General features: G+C 39.8%; 2 long non-coding RNA genes across 6 annotated transcripts in view; both read left to right on the top strand.

Moving 5' to 3' along the window:
• LOC133209154 (uncharacterized) overlaps window positions 1–18,849 on the top strand; it is a 187,059-nt gene that overhangs the window by 93,441 nt on the left and 74,769 nt on the right. The gene's annotated exons all lie outside the window — the stretch shown is intronic.
• On the top strand, window positions 7,993–11,243 carry LOC133209153 (uncharacterized). The gene is made up of 3 exons (XR_009724612.1): window positions 7,993–8,401; window positions 8,674–8,836; window positions 10,992–11,243. It is a non-coding gene; the product is annotated as an uncharacterized LOC133209153 (long non-coding RNA).

Below are 18,849 nucleotides of genomic sequence, written 5' to 3'. Positions count from 1 at the left end.
TGCCAAACTCTTTGTACAGAAGCAGTGAGAAAGGGGAACCTGTGATTCTACACTTTATATCTCTGCTAAACCTGAAGGGAATTTCATGAGACAAAGAAAGGGCACTTCACCACCTGGAGGGCTGCATATCAAAGGCCTTCTGCACACAATGGACGTGTGGGAACTTTTCAAAGGCAAGGTCACAAATGTTCTCTAAAATTGAAAGCATTAAGCAGCCTAGATGGAAAACTCATTGACCAGGTCTTCTGATAACATCAAAAGATGCACTTGTGTGTATTGTATGTAGGTGTATATAGGGGTGTACAGGTATCTATGTACTTAAATGTAATATCATATGCAAAATAGAACTACCAAGATATTCACAGAGCAGCTGATGTAACATCAAATGTCACAGCTCCACACCATGCTCATTTAGACAGAAGCAACAGCAGAAATTGATATGGAAATGTAATGCCTTTTGTAGAACTCACAAAATCTTGTATTTTTATCTTGCATTTTGCACTTTGCTTCCTCTGTTTTGTCTGTCTTCATTTTGTCATGTGTCAGTTCTGGTGCTGAAGTCTTTAGAGAAGGCTGTGTTTTCTTGGCTGTGTGACACAGTGCGCTTCTGAAAGTTGGTGACTACTGTGAGAAAAGAATATTCAGTGAAATGGCGTATTCATGATTGTAAGCTCTTTTACCAGTGCTACCCAACATCAAATGGGAATCTTAGGATTCAGGATGTCATCCCTCAAGCTTTAGAAATGGACACACAGAACCTGTGGGAAGGCAGTAATTCTCCAAAGCAATCAGTCACTTATGGAAATAAAAAGAGGAGAATCTTCAAAGATGCAGATGCATTGTTGGCATGTACGGACTTGATGCTTGATAGAGTCTAGGCCCTCACCAGTATTTTACTCATCTCTGCACTTGACCTGTTTCATGTATTTAAGAACATTTAAAGTCCAACATTCATCATTAAGATGCTGTTGTATTTGGTAATAGGTTTCCAGTGGTTATTTCTGGCATCTGATATTGAAACATCAGCCGGAGACATTCTGATTGTATTAGGGAATAACAGATACAGACTTACTGGTTTATTTGTTGCAAAATGTATGCAATTGTTCAGTTCTGTGCCACAAGACACGACCTGGGGCAGCATTCTGGTCATGCTGTACCTAATACTTGAACGGAAAGTGAGAATCTGTCAGTAGCTGTAAGAAACAAGTCCCTTTTGGCAATTTAAAATTATACTGGACACCAGGCAGAGGTCTGCTGGAGCTGAGTGATGGGATACACTGCCTTGTAAAGTAATATGCTCCTAATTTATTTGAAATGCAATCTCTTTGAGTAGACATGACAGCAAGATAACAAATCATTGACAATACTGATAGAATACCTTTAAAAGGCCATGGACCATTGAGTTCCATTTATAATCATACTTAGATGGCTATTCTGTGGGGTTTTATGTTGGTGGGGTTTTTTTTGTGAATCTTGAAAACAGTAGGAAAGAGTCCCTGCAGACAGTTACTAGACCACTGAGCTTGGTGTTAATAGAGGGAAAAAACTTTCCATGTCATGCAGTGATAGTTTCTGGATTTGTTGATTGTGTTGAATGAGTTGCAAAGGTGGTGGTGTGCAGTAGGAGCATGGTTCAGGAGGGCAGCTGTAACCCTTCCACTGTGAGACAGCTGTACTGTGGGGCACAGTGCATGCATTAGGAGTTAGGCAGGGGGCTGGAAGGTCCAGCCCAAGCAGAACTCAGTAAGTTCATGGAATCTTGCTTCCTGCCTGCAGTAAGCACAGACTGTGTGCTTGTTAGGAGATGTGCCACAGTCACATGGTCCTCAGCGAGCAGGCTCTCCACCAGCTAAAAAGCATTAGCTGCTTCTACAAAATACCAACACCCCCCCCCCCCCCCCGCCTTGTTCCAGCATTTCTAGTGTTTCATGTGGGAAGCAGGCTGTACCCCAGTGTAGGGAAAAGGAGTTCTCTGTGTCCATATGTCATTAAAATGCATGAATGGACACATACACATGCACGCGAGTGATTGAACTCATGGTTTAAAACACAACTAGTAGCGGAGAGCAATCTGAGTAGGGTCAGGGGAAAGGTATTGATTTTATGTCACACAAATGTAGCTAGAACATCTAAGCATTAATGTTCCCAGGGCACTTTTCAGTGTGGCCAGCTGAAACAGAAGAACACAACGTATTTAATGATCTGTAGAACACAGCTTTCCTGAGGTCAATGATGTGTACTTAACCTTTAGGCTTTCCATGTTGTCTGCTTGTCCAGTTGGTTTATGAAGTGTATGTTAACATGATTGAGGATTTAAAGGCAGTGATAACTTGATCTCTCAAACATTCACTGCTGTTGCACGTAAATATTGAACAAATCCGTTGTGAATCCTGCTTGGGTTTTCCTGGTACAGTCTGCAGTGAGTGCCGTTCCTCATGCACAGCCAGGTTGCTCTGGATGCAAGTCAATAGTATTTATAATGTGGACAGCAAGATCACTATTTTACTCTGCTTTTACTTTACCTATGTTCATGGATTTTAAAATCAAAATAGCCTGTTCTGGCCTTTAGCCTTTGTCACCAGCCTCATGCTTACTTGGTGGCACAAATAATGATTAATTTGTATGAAAGAAAAAAAACAAGTAAGAAATAAAAGCAGAACTTCAGTTAGCAGCAAGCATGCTGCAGTTAAGGGAAGCCTGAAGATTTTTATTAAGTGATCCATATTAGATACTAAAGTCTAAATCATTTTACTGGCAATTGAAAGCAGCTTTTCTTAGGTAAAAGCTAGTCAGACTTCTATACAGCTGTAGTGTGTAAATGAGAATCATGTCCCATTTCAAAGAATGACTGTCCCTCTGAAGCAGACTGAAAAAATTTGATCTGTTTCTATGCAGCAAGGTTATGCCTGTGCTTGTGGAAGGGTCACTAAATGAGGTATCCCAGAGTATCAGCAGCACTGATATTTAGGGTATTTAGGGTATGCTCTGACTTATAGTGTGTTCTGCAATTCTAATATAGGTGGTTCTTGCCTGTCTTCAGAGGATGAATATATAAAGTGTAATACCTAAAGTGAATTTCTTCAAAGCTGATTTCAGATTTTGCTTCAGGAAAGGAGACTCATCAAACACTTAGATTCTTACTGTTACTATGTCTTGAAATTACAGGAGATTAAGTGTGGTAGTGTTTAGAGCTCTCAAAGCAGCACATTGTGAGTCTCCTTCACACTACTTCCGTCTCCTCCTCCACAGACAGATGTGCAGGCTTACTGCTCTGGGACAGACCCACAGCTGAATTATTGCAGCTTCATAAGCAACTGTTCACCTGTTCAGCCAAGGTAACAACTTCTGCTACTCTTTTCTACTCTGTAACTAATACAAGGTAATGCTTAAATATTTATTTATACTCCCATGACAGATCTTACCTCACTGTCACAGCAAGCTAGGAATGCAAACATGCATGCTTACCCTAGGTCTTTAACTGCATTAAATCATGTAGAGCTGAAGGCTTTGCTTAAGAGCTGTAACTCTTGACGCTTCTCAGTTCTTCATAAGAGCTTATGCCCAGCCTTTAACTGTCTTAATTGCAAGCAGTGGAGACAGAAAGAAGCACAGCCACCTAGCTACAGTAGGCATATGCCAGATGAGCATACTGTTTCTCAGTACATGACTTCATTCACATGTATGTTTATATATAACACACATTTTATACATATATATGTATATATGTATAAGAAATGTGTGTATAGGAAGGCAACCTTTGCTTTGAGTCTATCAGGCCCCTGCTTAGCCAGCATCCCTGGCCATGCAAAGCTCACATGACCAAGACTGACTTGTATAATTCCCATTGGGTGCAGTTTTTGCTGATATAAGACTGGTTTTGCTTGAGGTTTCTACAGCAGTATAAACAGCAAGAGCAAAGCTCAGATAGTTTGCACATGTCACAAGAACTGAGCTTCTTAAATGTACTTCTGTAGCTTAAAGTTAACCCAGGGTTAGTAAAATGAGATATCATGTAAGCATTAAACATGTCTTATTTCTGCATCATTTTCCTGATATTGTGGAATACTCTTTGGTATTCCTGACAATGTTTTTAGCATTTTTAAAAGCAAATTCAAGAGGCTGTCAAGTCTTTCCATTGCTTTAGTAAATGATTTATTTTTTGTTTCCCAGTACAATGTCTGAAATAATTGTGTTAGTTTTCAGGCCACTACTTTTCAAGCTGTGATACTTGGCTGTCACCCGTCACATCAGTCATTCCTTTCACACTTCGGGTCGTACGCTATAAAAGCAGCCAATAAAATATTACATCTGGGGTGTAGCATTTACTACTTGTAGTCTACAGAGCAGAAGGGAAACAGACAAGCTTTGGTTTCTTCAAGAAGAGTCCACTTTGGGTTTCACTTAGATTTTTCCACGTTTGGGTCCTTTCCATTGAATGTGTGTGGCATGTGCCTATCTCCTCCTAAAGGAAGTTGGGATGAGTGTATATAAGTGTGCCCATCCTCTAGAGAGGTAGAATTTGCGTGTGTAATATGCTAGTTGTATTTTTTTTCCCCAGCTGCTGCAGGTACTGATGAAGAACTTGTCTAGCAAGTATAAATAAGAATTGTGAGGCAGTTTTGTTTAATCTTAAGTTGAGGTGGACTGTGGTCCTCTGAATCTACTTGCTTTCTTGCTTCTCGTGAGCTGAGCAAAGGTCATCGGATGTTTACTGTCTGTGTAAGCAGCAAGCAGCCACCACAGGATTGCTATCTTGTTTTGGAAATGCTGGAGTTTTTTGCTGGGCAAGAGCATGGAACTACAAACCTCACACGTGGATTTGCTTCTCAAGTAAACTGAAGAAGAGAATTCTGTGTTTTCAGCAATTTTTTTCTCTTCCTAACTCCAGATGGTTGGTGAGGGGAACAGGAAGAAATGACTGTTACTGAAACTTATCCTGATACCTCAAAGATTTTATGGAAGCATTGTGGCTTTAATTTTTTCCCATTCTTTGTAAGTCAGCTTGCTTTCTGGAGGATCTGGATCAAAGTAAGATCTATTATCTTGAGGGTATTTCAAAAATGCAGACCAAATTAGTATGTTTGCTAGCTTTCCTATTCCTTTTAATTTTATTTCTTTATATTTTTCAGTCAGCTATTACAGTTAGTAGTAACTAGATTTGCAAAACAAAATTTGCAATGTGATTTAAGTGTTTGATAACTTGTTAGAAATGGGTGTGATCCTGTGCAAACTTTTGCCTGGAGAAACGATCGTGTCTGTATGAGTAGTTCTGTTGGTTTACCCCTGTGTACAAACATTTGAAGGACAGAGCCATAAAGTTATGTTGCATGTACATGATGCTGAGCCTTTCAGGGGAATTTCTCTCACAGGAGGAGAACACTTTCCCTCAGTGCCCTTTCCCCCTACAAGAAATCTGTCACTGTATAATTAAATGAGAAAGTAAATAAGGTTATTATTTCTGAGCATGGACACAGTGCACACAGTAACAAATCAGATTCAAAAAATAGCTGATGAGAGGATTTGTAGTGATCCTTGATGCAAAGTTTTAAGCACAGTACAACCAGATACCAGCTCTAAATTGGCTGGCACTGTAATTAAAAGTATAAATGTTTCGAGCTGAATACATCCTATTAGTAAGATTTTAGGAAACAAAAACTTAATTTATTCACATTCGATATGGTCTGTAAATGCCACCATTATATGCCTTCCTCTGGCCTTTGATTAGCTATGGATTAATAAAACTTTTATACCTTCTTTGTCAGCCTCATTTTGAACTCTGTTTTTGCATACTGTTACTATTAAATAAATGAATTAGTGTCCAGAAATGTGTCATGCATATTACCTAGCAGCAGGAAGCGTAATACAGTGGTCAGCTCCCCAGGAGCATTATAAATCCTAACACGCTCAGTAACCTGCTCATGTGGACCTATTAAAAGCTTGATGATTTAGTGAAGCAGTATTTGTGCTTAACAATGGAATTTTAGTTAATTCAAAACAAAGTAAATCATTTCCAATTACAGTATTTGAATATTCACAGTAGCTATACAAGGATGTGTAATGTTCCAGGGGAAAAAAAAAGAAAAGAAGAAGGCAAAGGCATTATAAAGGTTGACTGGAGCTTAGTGAGTGGTTGTGGTACCTCCGCATTACATGAATACCAGTGTTTGTAAAGCATGTTTATTTGATATAGCTACTTCACTGGAGAGATGGAGGAGCTAGAGCCCCGAATGGGGAAAACTATTTCCAGAGACCATGGAGACTTTTGATGAGGAAGGCTCCTGGAGGTTAGGCAGTATCAATAGCAAGACACCCAGACAAGGGATGATTAGGGGGGTACTGTGATGTCTATGAATAGGGCAGGGGTGACCATCAGTGATCTGTGATCAGTTCAGTGGTGTTTTTTGCCTCTGGGCTGACAGTGGGGCTCACAGGGGGGCTGAAGCTGTGGCTGTTGGTGGCAGCGAGAGAACTGGCAGAGTTATCCTGAGACTCTTGCAGGAAGATGAGGGATAGCACTTTGGTGCTTATATGCAACCATGGACCCACTGGAGCATGTCCACAGAAGGGGAATGAAAATGGTTAACGGCCTGGAGCACAAGACCGAGGAGGAATGGTTGAGGGAACTAGGGTTGTTTAGTCTGGAGAAGAGAAGGCTCAGGGCGGACCTTATTGCTCTTTACAGCCGCCTGAAAGGACAATGGAGCCAGGAGGTGGCTCATCTTTTCTCCCAAGCAACAACTGATAGGACAAGAGGGAATGGCCTCAAGTTGCACAAGAGAAGGTTTAGGCTGGTTATTAGGAGCAAATTCTTCCCCAAAAGGGTGCTCAGGCATCAGAACAGGCTGCCCAGGGCAGTGGTGGAGTCACTATTCAAAAACCATGGGAGTGTTCAAAAACCGTGTAGGTGAGGCACTTAGTGACATTATTTAGTGGTGGACTTGGCAGTGCTGAGGGAATGGTTGGACTTTATGGCCTTAAAGGTCTTTTCCAGCCTGGTAGATTTTATGTTTCTATTCTGTCTGTCTGCACGTCCATTTGGTTGGCACATGTAGCCTCATTCAAAGTACACTACTTAGGCTTTGAGATACTTAAGTGCTTTTGGAAACAGAACTTGGGCTTCTGAGTTCTATAGAGTGGTTTGAAGAGAATGTGACAAACAGGCTGTCATGAAGCTGTGAAACCCAGTGCATCTGCCACTGCGGTGCAGTGAAAATAGGGCGAGGCTGACACTTGTAAAAGTACGACAACTGTTAAAGTTTCTATAGTGCTGTTTTTCAAATGCTGTTGAGTCCCAGTATACAGACTGTCGTGGGGTCTATTACAGCTTTTCTTATGGATTAATCCCTTAATTCTGGGTCCAGATCTTGAGCAATGCTGCATGCATTTTAGCTTCTTTTAATCAGTTGGCTGCATTAAATTGTTAGATTTTAGTATTTCTGGAAGGGGAAAAGGGAACTCATTAAAGGAAAATAAATTCTGGGGCCTATGAAAACATAATTTCTTAAGGTTGGTGGAATATCACCAAATAAACAAACATCATATGATCACAGAACTGCATGAAGAGGTCCGATTAATTATACTTCTGTTTAGCTGGGGTGTGTGGTGTGGTGCAGACTCAAGCTGGAGGAGCAGGCAAAGTGCTGACCTCCAGCTGGCTTCTGGATCTTAATTTACTCTCATTACTTGTTAGGAATTTATTCTGACGATGGTTTCCTTCGTGAATGACATTTTCTGTCTTCAGATACAGTTGTATAAACCTGTTGCTGTTAACTGGGACTACATTATTCCACAAGTGTCTGTCTGACTTGGAATTTTCAGGCCTTGATTCCATTAATAATCTTAAAATATCAGTATTTTCACCTTGTGGCTTATTGGTCTCAGCATAATGATTTCCATTATAAAATGATGACAGCTATGTGATACTGGGTAGTTATTAAAACATCCCAAGGGGAGAGGTTCAGGAATAGATTAATCCTTAAAACCACGGTGTTCTTGTTCAGGTCTGTAATACAAAGGATGGTACTTTGGCTTCCTCAGAAGCCTTTCTTTATTCATCTTGTCTGTGTGTTACCACATAGCCATGTGCTGCATGGCAAATTAACACTTAGAGCCACAGAAATAGAGCAGTGAAGGATGCTGTATGGTACAGGAGGAATAAAACAAGACAGTGAGCTATGAGTACAGGGATGTTATAGGTCATAGAAAGTGAGGTGATGTTGGCTTGTTTTGAAACCTGTTTAAATGAGAAGGAACAGTTCTGTGCAGGTTCCTGTTGAGTCCTAGGTATCTCACAGATAAGGACCAGCACCTGATGCTCAGGTTACTCAAGGGGATGCAGATGCAGAGGGCTGCTGATTGCATTTGCAAGTAATTGTCAGGATTTGTGAAAGCTGCTACAGAGGTGTGACCTCAGAGGCATTCAGAACAGTAAACTGGTCTCACTTAGCATTCAAAAGAACTCAAGGAGCTTTACTGATAAGTCTGTCTCTCTTTGGCCTCTCTTTGCTCTCTTTCTCTTCTGTTTAGTGATGGTGATATGGGGAGAGAAAGGAGATTGTATTGTATAAATGTCTTAGTAGGATCAGCTGGTGGGAGACTACATTGCTCCATGTGGCAGGTGTGGGTTTGTGGGCGCTCTGCGTTGTGCTAACAGGAGTTTGCTTGTCTCTCTAGTGGAAGCATCGATCTGGCATACAGAAAGTGTGTGGTCTAGGAATAAAACATACTTGGCTCATGATGGAAGCAGTTAGAAGGAAATGTTTGTGTTAATACAGTCCTCATTTCCAAAGAGAGACTTTCTTTGTGGGAACTTTAAGGCCTTGAGCAGAAGCAGAGGGTGAGTAACTTCATTTTGGAATTAGTGTGATTGTAACTAGGGAGTATATTTGAGAGAGAGCTCGGGCCTGTGGCTGTATTAAGGGGTTTTTTTGGTGTTTACTAAGTACTTATGTGTGACTGTGTTGTGCCTGAAGGCAGATTTTGGTGGTACTGCCCAAAATCTGAACTTTTATTCCTTTATGTGTGTGGTGTGTAATGCTGCATATTTTCTATAACATGTTCTTGTTCCCTCTGATGACAAGCTACAGACCATATGGAAATGGAGAAAGAGGGTAGCTAGTAGCTAAGGGGGGGGGGGGGGGGATATCTTTGCTGTGACCTGAACAGTAATTACTTACTTAGTTTAGCTCTTTTGCCTATTTAAGTGTTCTATTTATGGACCAATATCAAGCAGTTCTCAGAGCATTTGTGATTAGGGCTGTGTAATGTAATTTAATGTGATTGTTAAAAGTCAAATAAGCTTTGAAGCTTTTGTTGAGGCTTGTTTGTTCCTTCAAAATAGGAAATGATCTGGTCTGTGAGCTGGTGGAGAACATGTAGTCTGCTTTGCAGGAATATGTACAACCCTTTTTCATTTTAATGAAACTTTACTAATGTATAGTCTAAAGAAATAGGTTAACCCTAGCCAAACACATTAAATCAAACATAGCAAGTACGGTCATTATCCATTCAGTGTTGTTTCAGAGTTACTCTCGATTGCCTAAGAAATCTTACAAATTGGAAAATCCATCATTCTCTTACAAAACATGAACTTGAATGGTGTGTATAAATAAGAATGCAGAATTTCAGTATCTTGATGTCTTGTTCCTGTGAGAGCAAAGCCAACAGGGCTTGCTGTAAAAGTAAAATAATTGCAGGTTAGCTAACATGTGATTAGAGTATGTAGGATTTTGGGGCCACAGTTTAATGCTAGAGTAAATGTTCTTCTAGGGTTTCTTGTTAGTAAAGCAAAAACTTTGCTTCTGTGTAATACTTGTTGCTAATCTGATATTAAGCTCATTCTACTGGTCTGAAATTGTTCAGAGTATTGATGATACAACTTTGTACTAGCAGTGTTTATTCTGGAACAGATATCCATCCACACCACTTCAGGTTTACACGAGATCTGCCCATAGACAGCACATAAGAGCCTGAATCCAGTCTAAGCATCTTCTCAGATACTGTGCCACCTTTGACAGAAACATGGACATGGAGATCCTCACAACAAGCCAGGGCAGAGATCCAGCCTGTGTAATTGTGGAGCTGGGATTCTGGCATTAAATAGAGATTCCCAGCCTCTAAACTTTCAGAAGTATTACTATTATATGTGTGTAAAACTGAAACCTTTTTAAGAGTGTTAAAGGTCCCTGCTCATAAACAGGGCTCTTTGATGCCAAGTCACCTGTGCAATCTGAAGTTCTGGTCCAGCTCATGCATCAAACAGATCTTTCCATATCTGAACAATCTGGGGACCCCTTTCACTTCTCAGAAGAATGAGACATGCTGTAGGCTCTGCACGAAGTTTTCCCAGTGTTCATAACCATGACAGGTCTATTTCAAAGCAACAGAAGGCAAGTGTGAACTGCGGTGTATTTGTAAAGTGGTATGTTGCTTACATACACCAACAGAGCTAATAAGCTTCGGTTATGCTTTGTGGTTGGTTAAGTTTAATGATCTGCATTTTGAAGCACACATACTTTTTTAATCTCCAGTTTGTGTTTAAGAAAACAGAAGCTGCCCATTGCATAGGTGCACACACCGAGCACTCTCCAAACTGATTTTTTTTTAAACCTGTTTTTCCCTGGCTATATATGATTTTTTTTTTTCATAGTACCTTATGTCTATCTGTGTATGTCTTTGTGTGCATAGATGAGCAATTTGTTCCCAGTCGTGTAAGAAACATCTGTAAGAAGGACATATTTCACTGGCAGTGGCAGCATGCCAGGAATATACCCAACTATTGCTCTCAAGAAGACGCGTTTGTGCCTCAGCTCAGACACAGCGTGTAGTGAAGGAAAATCTAGCTACAGTTTAATGCATATTTACAAGATACTCTACTCTCTCCAGTGTGGAGTAATGAGTACCCAATGTGCAGTTTGTATCATTGTTAAAAGAGCACCAGTGGAAACACCAAATGAAATGAACATGCTAAAATATTGTAATCTATTCCACAGGGTGCTGTTCTTCAAGGCCTTGGTGATTAGAGGTTTTATTTCCATCCAGCAACTGTTATTTATTCACACAAAAGTCCTGCAGAGAGACTGAGAGACTTCAACAGACTGTGATAGCCTGGGAGATGGGGCAGGGGTGGGGTTGTATCTTACATGGAGAGGCCTCTCCCTGAAGTTACATGGAGCATTGGGGAACTTCAGGCTTTGTACCATGGCTGTGCTTTTGATCATGTGTATAAATATGTCTTCTGCAGAGTGGTTGACTTAATTCAGTCATTTTGATTGATAATTACAACTGACAAAGAACAGATCAATGCAAATCACAAGGGCAGGAACATCTGGGACTCAGTTTAATGTGAATCCCCCGAATCCTCCTTACTAGTAACCACATGTACAAAACAGAATTCACAGTTGTTTTTGCAAGTGCACGAATTAATACATCATAAGATGTGAAAAATAAGGTTTGAAAAAGATAGTAAAGAACTGGTACAGATATTGCAGTTCCTTCTTAGTTTAGCTCTTGTAAGCTTTCACTGTCTTTCCATGATGGACATGGGCTGAACAACGGTAGAGCACAGGGAATGAGGACTGGCACTGAGCTTAGGCACCTTGCTGGGTGCAGACTTCTGCCGTGAAGGTCTCTTGGCTTCCTCCTGTTCCTGTCCAGACTTTATGAAGGTTTTTCTAACGCTTGAAAGGCTCAGATGAGTTGTTCTTGGCTTCTTTTAGTTTGTATTTTTTTTTCCAAGTGGCTAGTCAAAGAAACAAAAGCCTGCCCTGTGAAATACCTCGGACCAAACATTTGATAGAAATTGCAAATACCTTGTAGAAGAGAAATTCAGGTTGGAATGAATCCTGATTTCCCTTCAGACAGTGAAGGAAATGTTGAAGTGTTTGAGCAGGATGGTTACATTACTTCAGTTTGAAATAAATTTGGAAGCTATAGCTGGAAAATGGGGGTGAGGGAAAATGGGAGATAAAGGAGTTGTAGACATACTTTTATATTCAGGAGATGGAGGTGGGAGACAGGTAAAATCTGGTGCAAAAGAAAAAAAATCTTTAAATTAGAATAGAATAAAAATTTCATTTTAAATATTTTGAGATATAAATAGTTTTTAAGGAAAAAAAATTGAGATAACTTGTTGGTGTTTTGTTGATAGAATGTTATTTTTCAGTAGAAGGGTTTCTCCACCTTTTCTGTGATGGATCAGTGTGAGCTCTGTGTGACTTGGGAGCAAACACCATTTACATTTACGGTTTGAAGTAAGATTCAGAAAATCCAAATGACTTGACCGTGATGACAAAGGCAGCCCAGCAGAGCTGAACAGATTCCGTACCTGCAGCCTAGACTTGTGCTTTTCCTAACTTGCATTCTTTGGAAAGAAATTGTTCCTCTAGTCTTGGCCATTTCTCTATCTTGTTGTTAATCTCTTGCTGTCTTTCTCATTGATACAATAAATCCAGTCGCTTCCTTTCTCTGAATGCTATTCAGTGGAAAACTGGTTTCTGTTTGCCACTTTTTCTGACCTTCTGGGTACCTGCTTGCCTGCCTCCTGTAAAGATATCTGCCTTGTTCTGAACCATGCTCTGCATCTTCTGGGATAACTTTTAAAAGTTTAATGTGTACATGGTGTGTTTAGGTATCAGTCATGGACATAGCATTGTTCAGGGAAGCAAATGTACTTTTTTGCTGATGAGTATCAGTAACTGATGAAGCTCTGCCAGAATAGCAAATTTTGATCTTATTTCCAGTTTTGCTCAGCTTGTAATTTCAGGACATTATCCCCTCTTCCTTGTGTGTTACTGCCCAGGTTACAGCCTAGCTTGCTGCTTTTCTTCCCATGCCTTCTAAAGCATTCTAAAATAATGTTTGTTTAGGAGTAACCAGAGTTCTCCTTAATACATTTTTTCCCTTTGGTCTAGCTCATTAATAAATGCCTTTTAGCACCTTTTGGAACCAACAGCAAAATGAAAAAGGAGCAATTGTACTCTTAACCTAGGGAAAGCAAACCCACTGCTGTAGTGGCAGTTGTCAGTGCTGTAAAAATCATCAGACAAGATTAAAACTTTGAGAGGCAATGTCCTTTGTGCTGTCACTAATATAAAATAGCATTATCTATTGAAAGTGTAAATTTGTGTCTTACAGACTTAGAACCGCTGGATACTGCAACAAAATCATGCGTGTGTTGGTTTTTATTATTAACTCTAGCTTTGAATTAGAATTCCCTATATTACAGCTTGGAGCTAAACTCTGTTTACAAAACAGTATTTACACTTGACTAATTTTGCAGATCAAACTAATTAAATCAATTAAACTGGTGATTAACCAAATGAAGGCTGATTGCAAAAATTAGTGGGTTTATTTTGGAGGACTGGAAGTAAGCTAATTACTGCAGTGATTACTTGAACCTGGAGTACTCTAAATGTGGTATAAATTGAAACCTCATAGTGAATTAGACTGGGAATTCATTACAGTTTAAAGCACTGTTAATACTATTCAGGCTGCTACTCCTGTGGGAAAATTTCACTCTATTTTGTATACTGATAAACAATCACTTAGTCTGTGTCCTTTTAAATAACACCAAGCAATTTCACACAGGATTTTTTCTTGTATCTGAGTCACAATTCTGTTTTATGAAGATGTAGTTACTAATGCTGTCAATCAGGTTCCTGCACACTGCATGGTGGGAAATGTAGTCCAGCAAATTCTATCTCCATCATAATGAAACAGTGCTAATTTCATGTGGTTGCTGCAGCATTTTCTGGGTTTGATGTCCTAATCTGTGTTTGCCATCTCTGATTGCTGGCTTGGTGCAGCGAAGAAATGGGGATTTATTTCTTTTGCCTGCACATCACTTAACTGTTGGCAGAGCACAAACTGGTTAGTACTAATTCTAATTCATTGCATTTTGTGCTCATACCTGGAAATGCAGTGCCATAGAAGGATTTTTAGAGAAGGAAACAGATCTGTTAGATTACTCACTCATTCTGCTTGCCAGTGCAGGCTATTCCCTGGTATACTGCCTTGGGTATTTTGTTCCTCCTTGCATCGCCAATTAACAACGGAATATAAATGTCTACTAAAAATGACCTGTATTATTCTAGAGTTCCTTCAAGCACATCTTGCAAAGAGTTAATGAAATTGCATGGAATTAAAATACAAAAAGAACTCTAAGAGGTGGTATACTTTGTAGTTTGTATTTTGCATTATAGTTATGAATATTGTAAACATACTGCTTGGAACCTCGTTTTGTGAGATCTTCAGTTACCTGCCTCATTCAGTGAGGGGTTGGGTTTCAGTCCTCATTCCTCCAAGGAATGCAGCCACTTGAGGTTGACATTGCAGAACATGCTTTCATTCTGTGCATTTCTTCTGGTTTGGGTTATTTTCTTGCACACGTGAGTACAGCTCCCACTTGCTTAAAACCAAATTTCAATAGACCAAACTGCAGAACTTTGTTACATCACTTGCCTGCCTACAAAGCGTGTACCACTATGAGCAATGGCATGAGGGAGGTCTCTTGCAGCACTCCTTTCTGAAACAGTTTGGTGGTGGTAAGGACACAGCTACATAAAAAACATTAATGCATAATAATTCTCTCAGTTCCCTATTCGGGATTTGCCCTTTTGATTTTATCTTTAAGGGGACACTTTATCAGGAGAAAGTCCAGACATAAAAGAGAATAATCTAAAGGTGTTAGAACAGGTGGAAGCACCAGTGAATGCATTTTGCTGGGCAAAATAGGATCAGATCAGCTGGGGAAAATAATCTGAAATAAAATTTGCTCATGGGAAGGGCTGAGAAAAAGGTGGTGGTTGGGCATAGGCGGGTGGTGGGGCAGCAAGTTTGGTAGGCTTAGCATGAGCTAGTGGATCATAGCAGGAGGAAGGATTTCAGTTGTTTTTTGGCTAGGATATGGTGAGTTTCAGCAGGCAGATGTTGCTGTCTGTGCGCAGAGGGCACCAGAGCTATCTCTTCTGTGTGATGGCAGGATCCGCCTCTAAGTGGAGTATAGCACTTGGCACTTCATTATCAGAAGACAGTGTAAAATGAGAAGCATTGAGATGAAACTCAAAGATGGCTGCAGGGAGGGAACCGTGACCTACAATGAAAGGGAGGAGGTGTGTGAACTTTGACAGGAGCACTATGTCCTGGGAAGGCTCAAGCTGAGATGTGTTCACAAATACTTAGCAGCTATTAGCACTGAGAAAGAGTGCTTGCTCAGTGTGTACTTCAGCAGAGTACAGTAGCAGAGCACATCAAACCAAAGGAAAGGGAATGTCCAGCAAGGCTTTCTTACCCAAGAGCCTCTTGGGCAGTGAGGGGACCGGCAGACAGGTAGGGGCTGTCCATACTGGTGAGCAAAAGCACTGAAAGAACATAGGATATGGGGTTTTCACAATGACATACCAGTTTAGGGGTTTTATCTGAGAGTGCCTGAGAAAACATGCAGGAACACCAAGGTGCTTCATGTCACTATATATAGATAGCTGAAAAAGGAAATGACATTCTGTTGTAGTGAACAGGCTTCTTGAGCAGGTTTCTGTTCCCATAGGATTCACCTTCTCTGGAAATGTAGGCTGATATTCAGATCTGCATGTGAAAGGCACATGTAAAGGATAAGATGTCTGATTTTTTTATCTTTTTATTTTTTTATTAGCAGGTATCTCATCTTCCTTAACTGTCACTGCCAGATAGAAACTTTCCCTCTTGGAAAGAGGGAGTTGTGGCTGTTTGTAATAGAATGAAAAATAAATGTAGAAATGGGGATTATTGGTTGAATGCTTTCAGGGAAGAAGCTATACACATGAAGTACAAGGAAATGCCAGTCTTGCTTGAACACTGTACCAAATAAAGCATTTTCCTACACTCTGAGCTCATTTAAAATGGCTTTTAAAGCTGATTCAAGCAGTACAACTGATTCAACTCAGTACAACTTGTCACGGTTTGAATATATCCAAGTGACTCTCAAATTCTTTCTGATGCAGTTTTGGGGAAGCTAAGTTCTGTGGTACAGATCTGCAGCAAGTTTACCAGACTGGAGTAGATTTGATCGTAGTAAGTTTGCTCCACAGTGTCCATTTTCAGCTATGCTCCATTACTTAATACTATAGCAGAAACAGAGTATCATCCTGGCAATTTCTAATGGTTATTAGTCATTTATATTGTGCTACCACCCAAAGTGCTCATCGAGATTGTATATATGTGGGATTTCCAGAAGAGCTTAGAAGACAAGTACCTGAAAAGTCAGGAAGCTGAAGGAAAGCATTCATTAACCAACATGACAAAGGCCTATGAAGTAGTTCCAGTAACCCTGCCTAGAGTAAAATTGGTTAAGAAAGAGGTGTGCACACTCTTAATAAATCCATCATGTAAAAAATGCATTCTTTTTCTCAAGGAGCTGGCAATATTATTCAAAACGTGCTAAAGTGGGCAGGCTATCCCAGGAGTAATTGTGAATTATTAGGTCATAGGGACCTCATTGCAAACTATTTGCAAAATTTAATTGGTGTAATAAATAAAATATGCATGCAAATTAGACTACTTTCTGAATTAAAGGAATCTGTTATCTGGCATTGCAAAGATTCATCCTAATTTAACAGAGGTTGTATATACAGTTAGAGATAGCCATGTTTTATATTGGATCTGAAAAAAACAGATGGTATTTAACTAAACCTGAGCCAGCCAAGTAGTCATGTCTGATAAACTTTAGTCTGTAGTGCAGTATGTCACTGGGTGGTTATACTGGATTCTGGCAGGAGTGTAATGGTACCTTAATTTAGTATATAGAAGGAAGTGCTCGAGCAGGGTGACAAAATGAATAGGCCTATTTGCTTTATTCTGTCTGAAAAGATTCCTTTGGTACTGAGGCTAAAAATATAAGTAGCTTTGAAATTTCTGTTGCAAATCCTGTTGTTTATTGATTTATTTGCTATATATCTTAGAACTCTAGCAGTGGAAAGAGCAGAGCTAATGAGTGTAGCTGATTTCGTTACCCTAGATATAAAGCAGGGAGTATGTAGTCGTGTAATGACTTTGTATCCTACAGCAAAATCTGAAAGAATCAAAGTGAAGAATCTCTTAGAATAAATATAAAGATAGATATGAAGAAATAGTTAATATTCTCTCTTTAATATTGTTGCTGGACTCAATAACACTGTCTTGTCATCAATCCGAAATCAAGTATTACATCTGCTTTTTTAAAGCACTTGATTGAATGAATACAAATGTCTTGCTGTTGTCACTTGGGATAGCACTTGATACATCCCATTTTCTAGACTCTAATTATTCCATTTGTAGACATGAATGCCATTTAGATGTAAGCTAATTCAGCATGGTAACTCAATTAGATTTGTACTGACTAGGATTTATGAAACATCAATGGATTCTTGGTGAGACCAATGGGACTACTGGTTATTTATCCCTAAGTCTTACTGCTACTGCCTCTCAGGAGCTCAATTAAACACGCCGGTGATGAGAATGTTTTGTAACAGTAGTCTTTCACAATTAGACGAAGATTTTTGTAAAGCATATCACATGGAAAGCAGGGCATCATGTATTATGCAACACAAAGTTCTCACTGCCTAGCTCGTGATGTTGAAGGTAAAAGAAATTCCTGTGATTGCTTTGTTAGTGTCGTTGTTAAAAAAACCCTAAAACTTGGGATTAAGTTAATCTAAAATATGAAAATTCTGCTTTACTGACAGAAAAAGTAAAAATCAAACTATACTGATAAAACACTGTATTTGTTAGTATCTGCATCTTGCAGGCTACAAACAGGTTTCTGTACTTATGTAAATCCCCTTGGAAACCAGGAGTTTCTTGTGTGGATTTAGAAGTCTCATTGCACTTGACCCTGCGAGCTTTTGTTTGTTCCTTTTTTAGGAAATAAGTTAAATAGAAGGAATGCCTACTGAAATTGCAGGTTTTAAACAGCGGCAAGAGACTCGTGCTAACTCTGCATTCATTGTCATTGGGTGTTCCAACTTCACCTGATCTTTAAATAAATACATACAGTTTTGTAGAGTAATTAAAACATCCTGTCAAAATGCCCCAAATTTACAGTGTTTGATTATTGAATCCTGGCAACAAATCCTGCAGAGACAGTCTGAACTGGAGAGCAACATTCATTTGACTTTTATCCTGTTACTAACATATTCCATAACTTCATGGAATAGCAAAGCTTTGATTCCTTCAGCACACATTGCCAACAAAATAACCTGTCTTCCTGTTTGCTGCAAATGTTTTCTAATGAAATATAGGGGTCTAAAATCAGTACAGCACTGGCACCAGGAAAAACCTCAGTAAATGGTTAACAGATGTCCTCTGTTCCTAGTTCATTCCCAGTAAGCACCAGGGCTTGAAAGCTTGGGTGAAGAAACTTGAACAGATCTTAGTGATTCAATGCTGTTTTCATCGCTGGACACGGGTCAGTGCTATCCTGCCCTGGCAGAGTCCCTTTGCAGTGCCTGTTGTTCATGGCTGAGAAACTGTTATGGAGGAAGCTATCATTGATAAGGCTCACCCAGTCCTGCTAAATGAAGCCCAAGCATAGCTGGAGAAATATCTGTTAACTCCTGCTTAAAAACAGAACAGAGGGTTAACTTGAAGTCTGTATTAAGCCTATGTGTATATACTGAACGCACCCAGCTTCTGAGCAGCGGAGGAAAATCAGGGATTTTTGCCCCAAAATTTTCATAGTAGGTGGCTTACACATTCTTGATACAGACAGAAGACACTAACTAATCAATGTGCATTTGCAGAGTCCAAGCATCTCCAGAATTACTCACATATAAACAAATTTGGCAGTATGCTCAGTCTGATGAACTCTGTGGGCTTTTGCAGGTATGGTGTCCAGGA

Source organism: Neopsephotus bourkii, unplaced genomic scaffold (assembly GCF_033783945.1).
Source record: "Neopsephotus bourkii isolate Nb327-2 ecotype Australia unplaced genomic scaffold, CSIRO-AGI_Nbou_v1 NB_318, whole genome shotgun sequence".
Taxonomy (NCBI): Eukaryota; Metazoa; Chordata; class Aves; order Psittaciformes; family Psittacidae; genus Neopsephotus; species Neopsephotus bourkii.
Note: the sequence above shows the minus strand (reverse complement) of the source record. Positions and strands in the feature narration are given on the sequence as shown.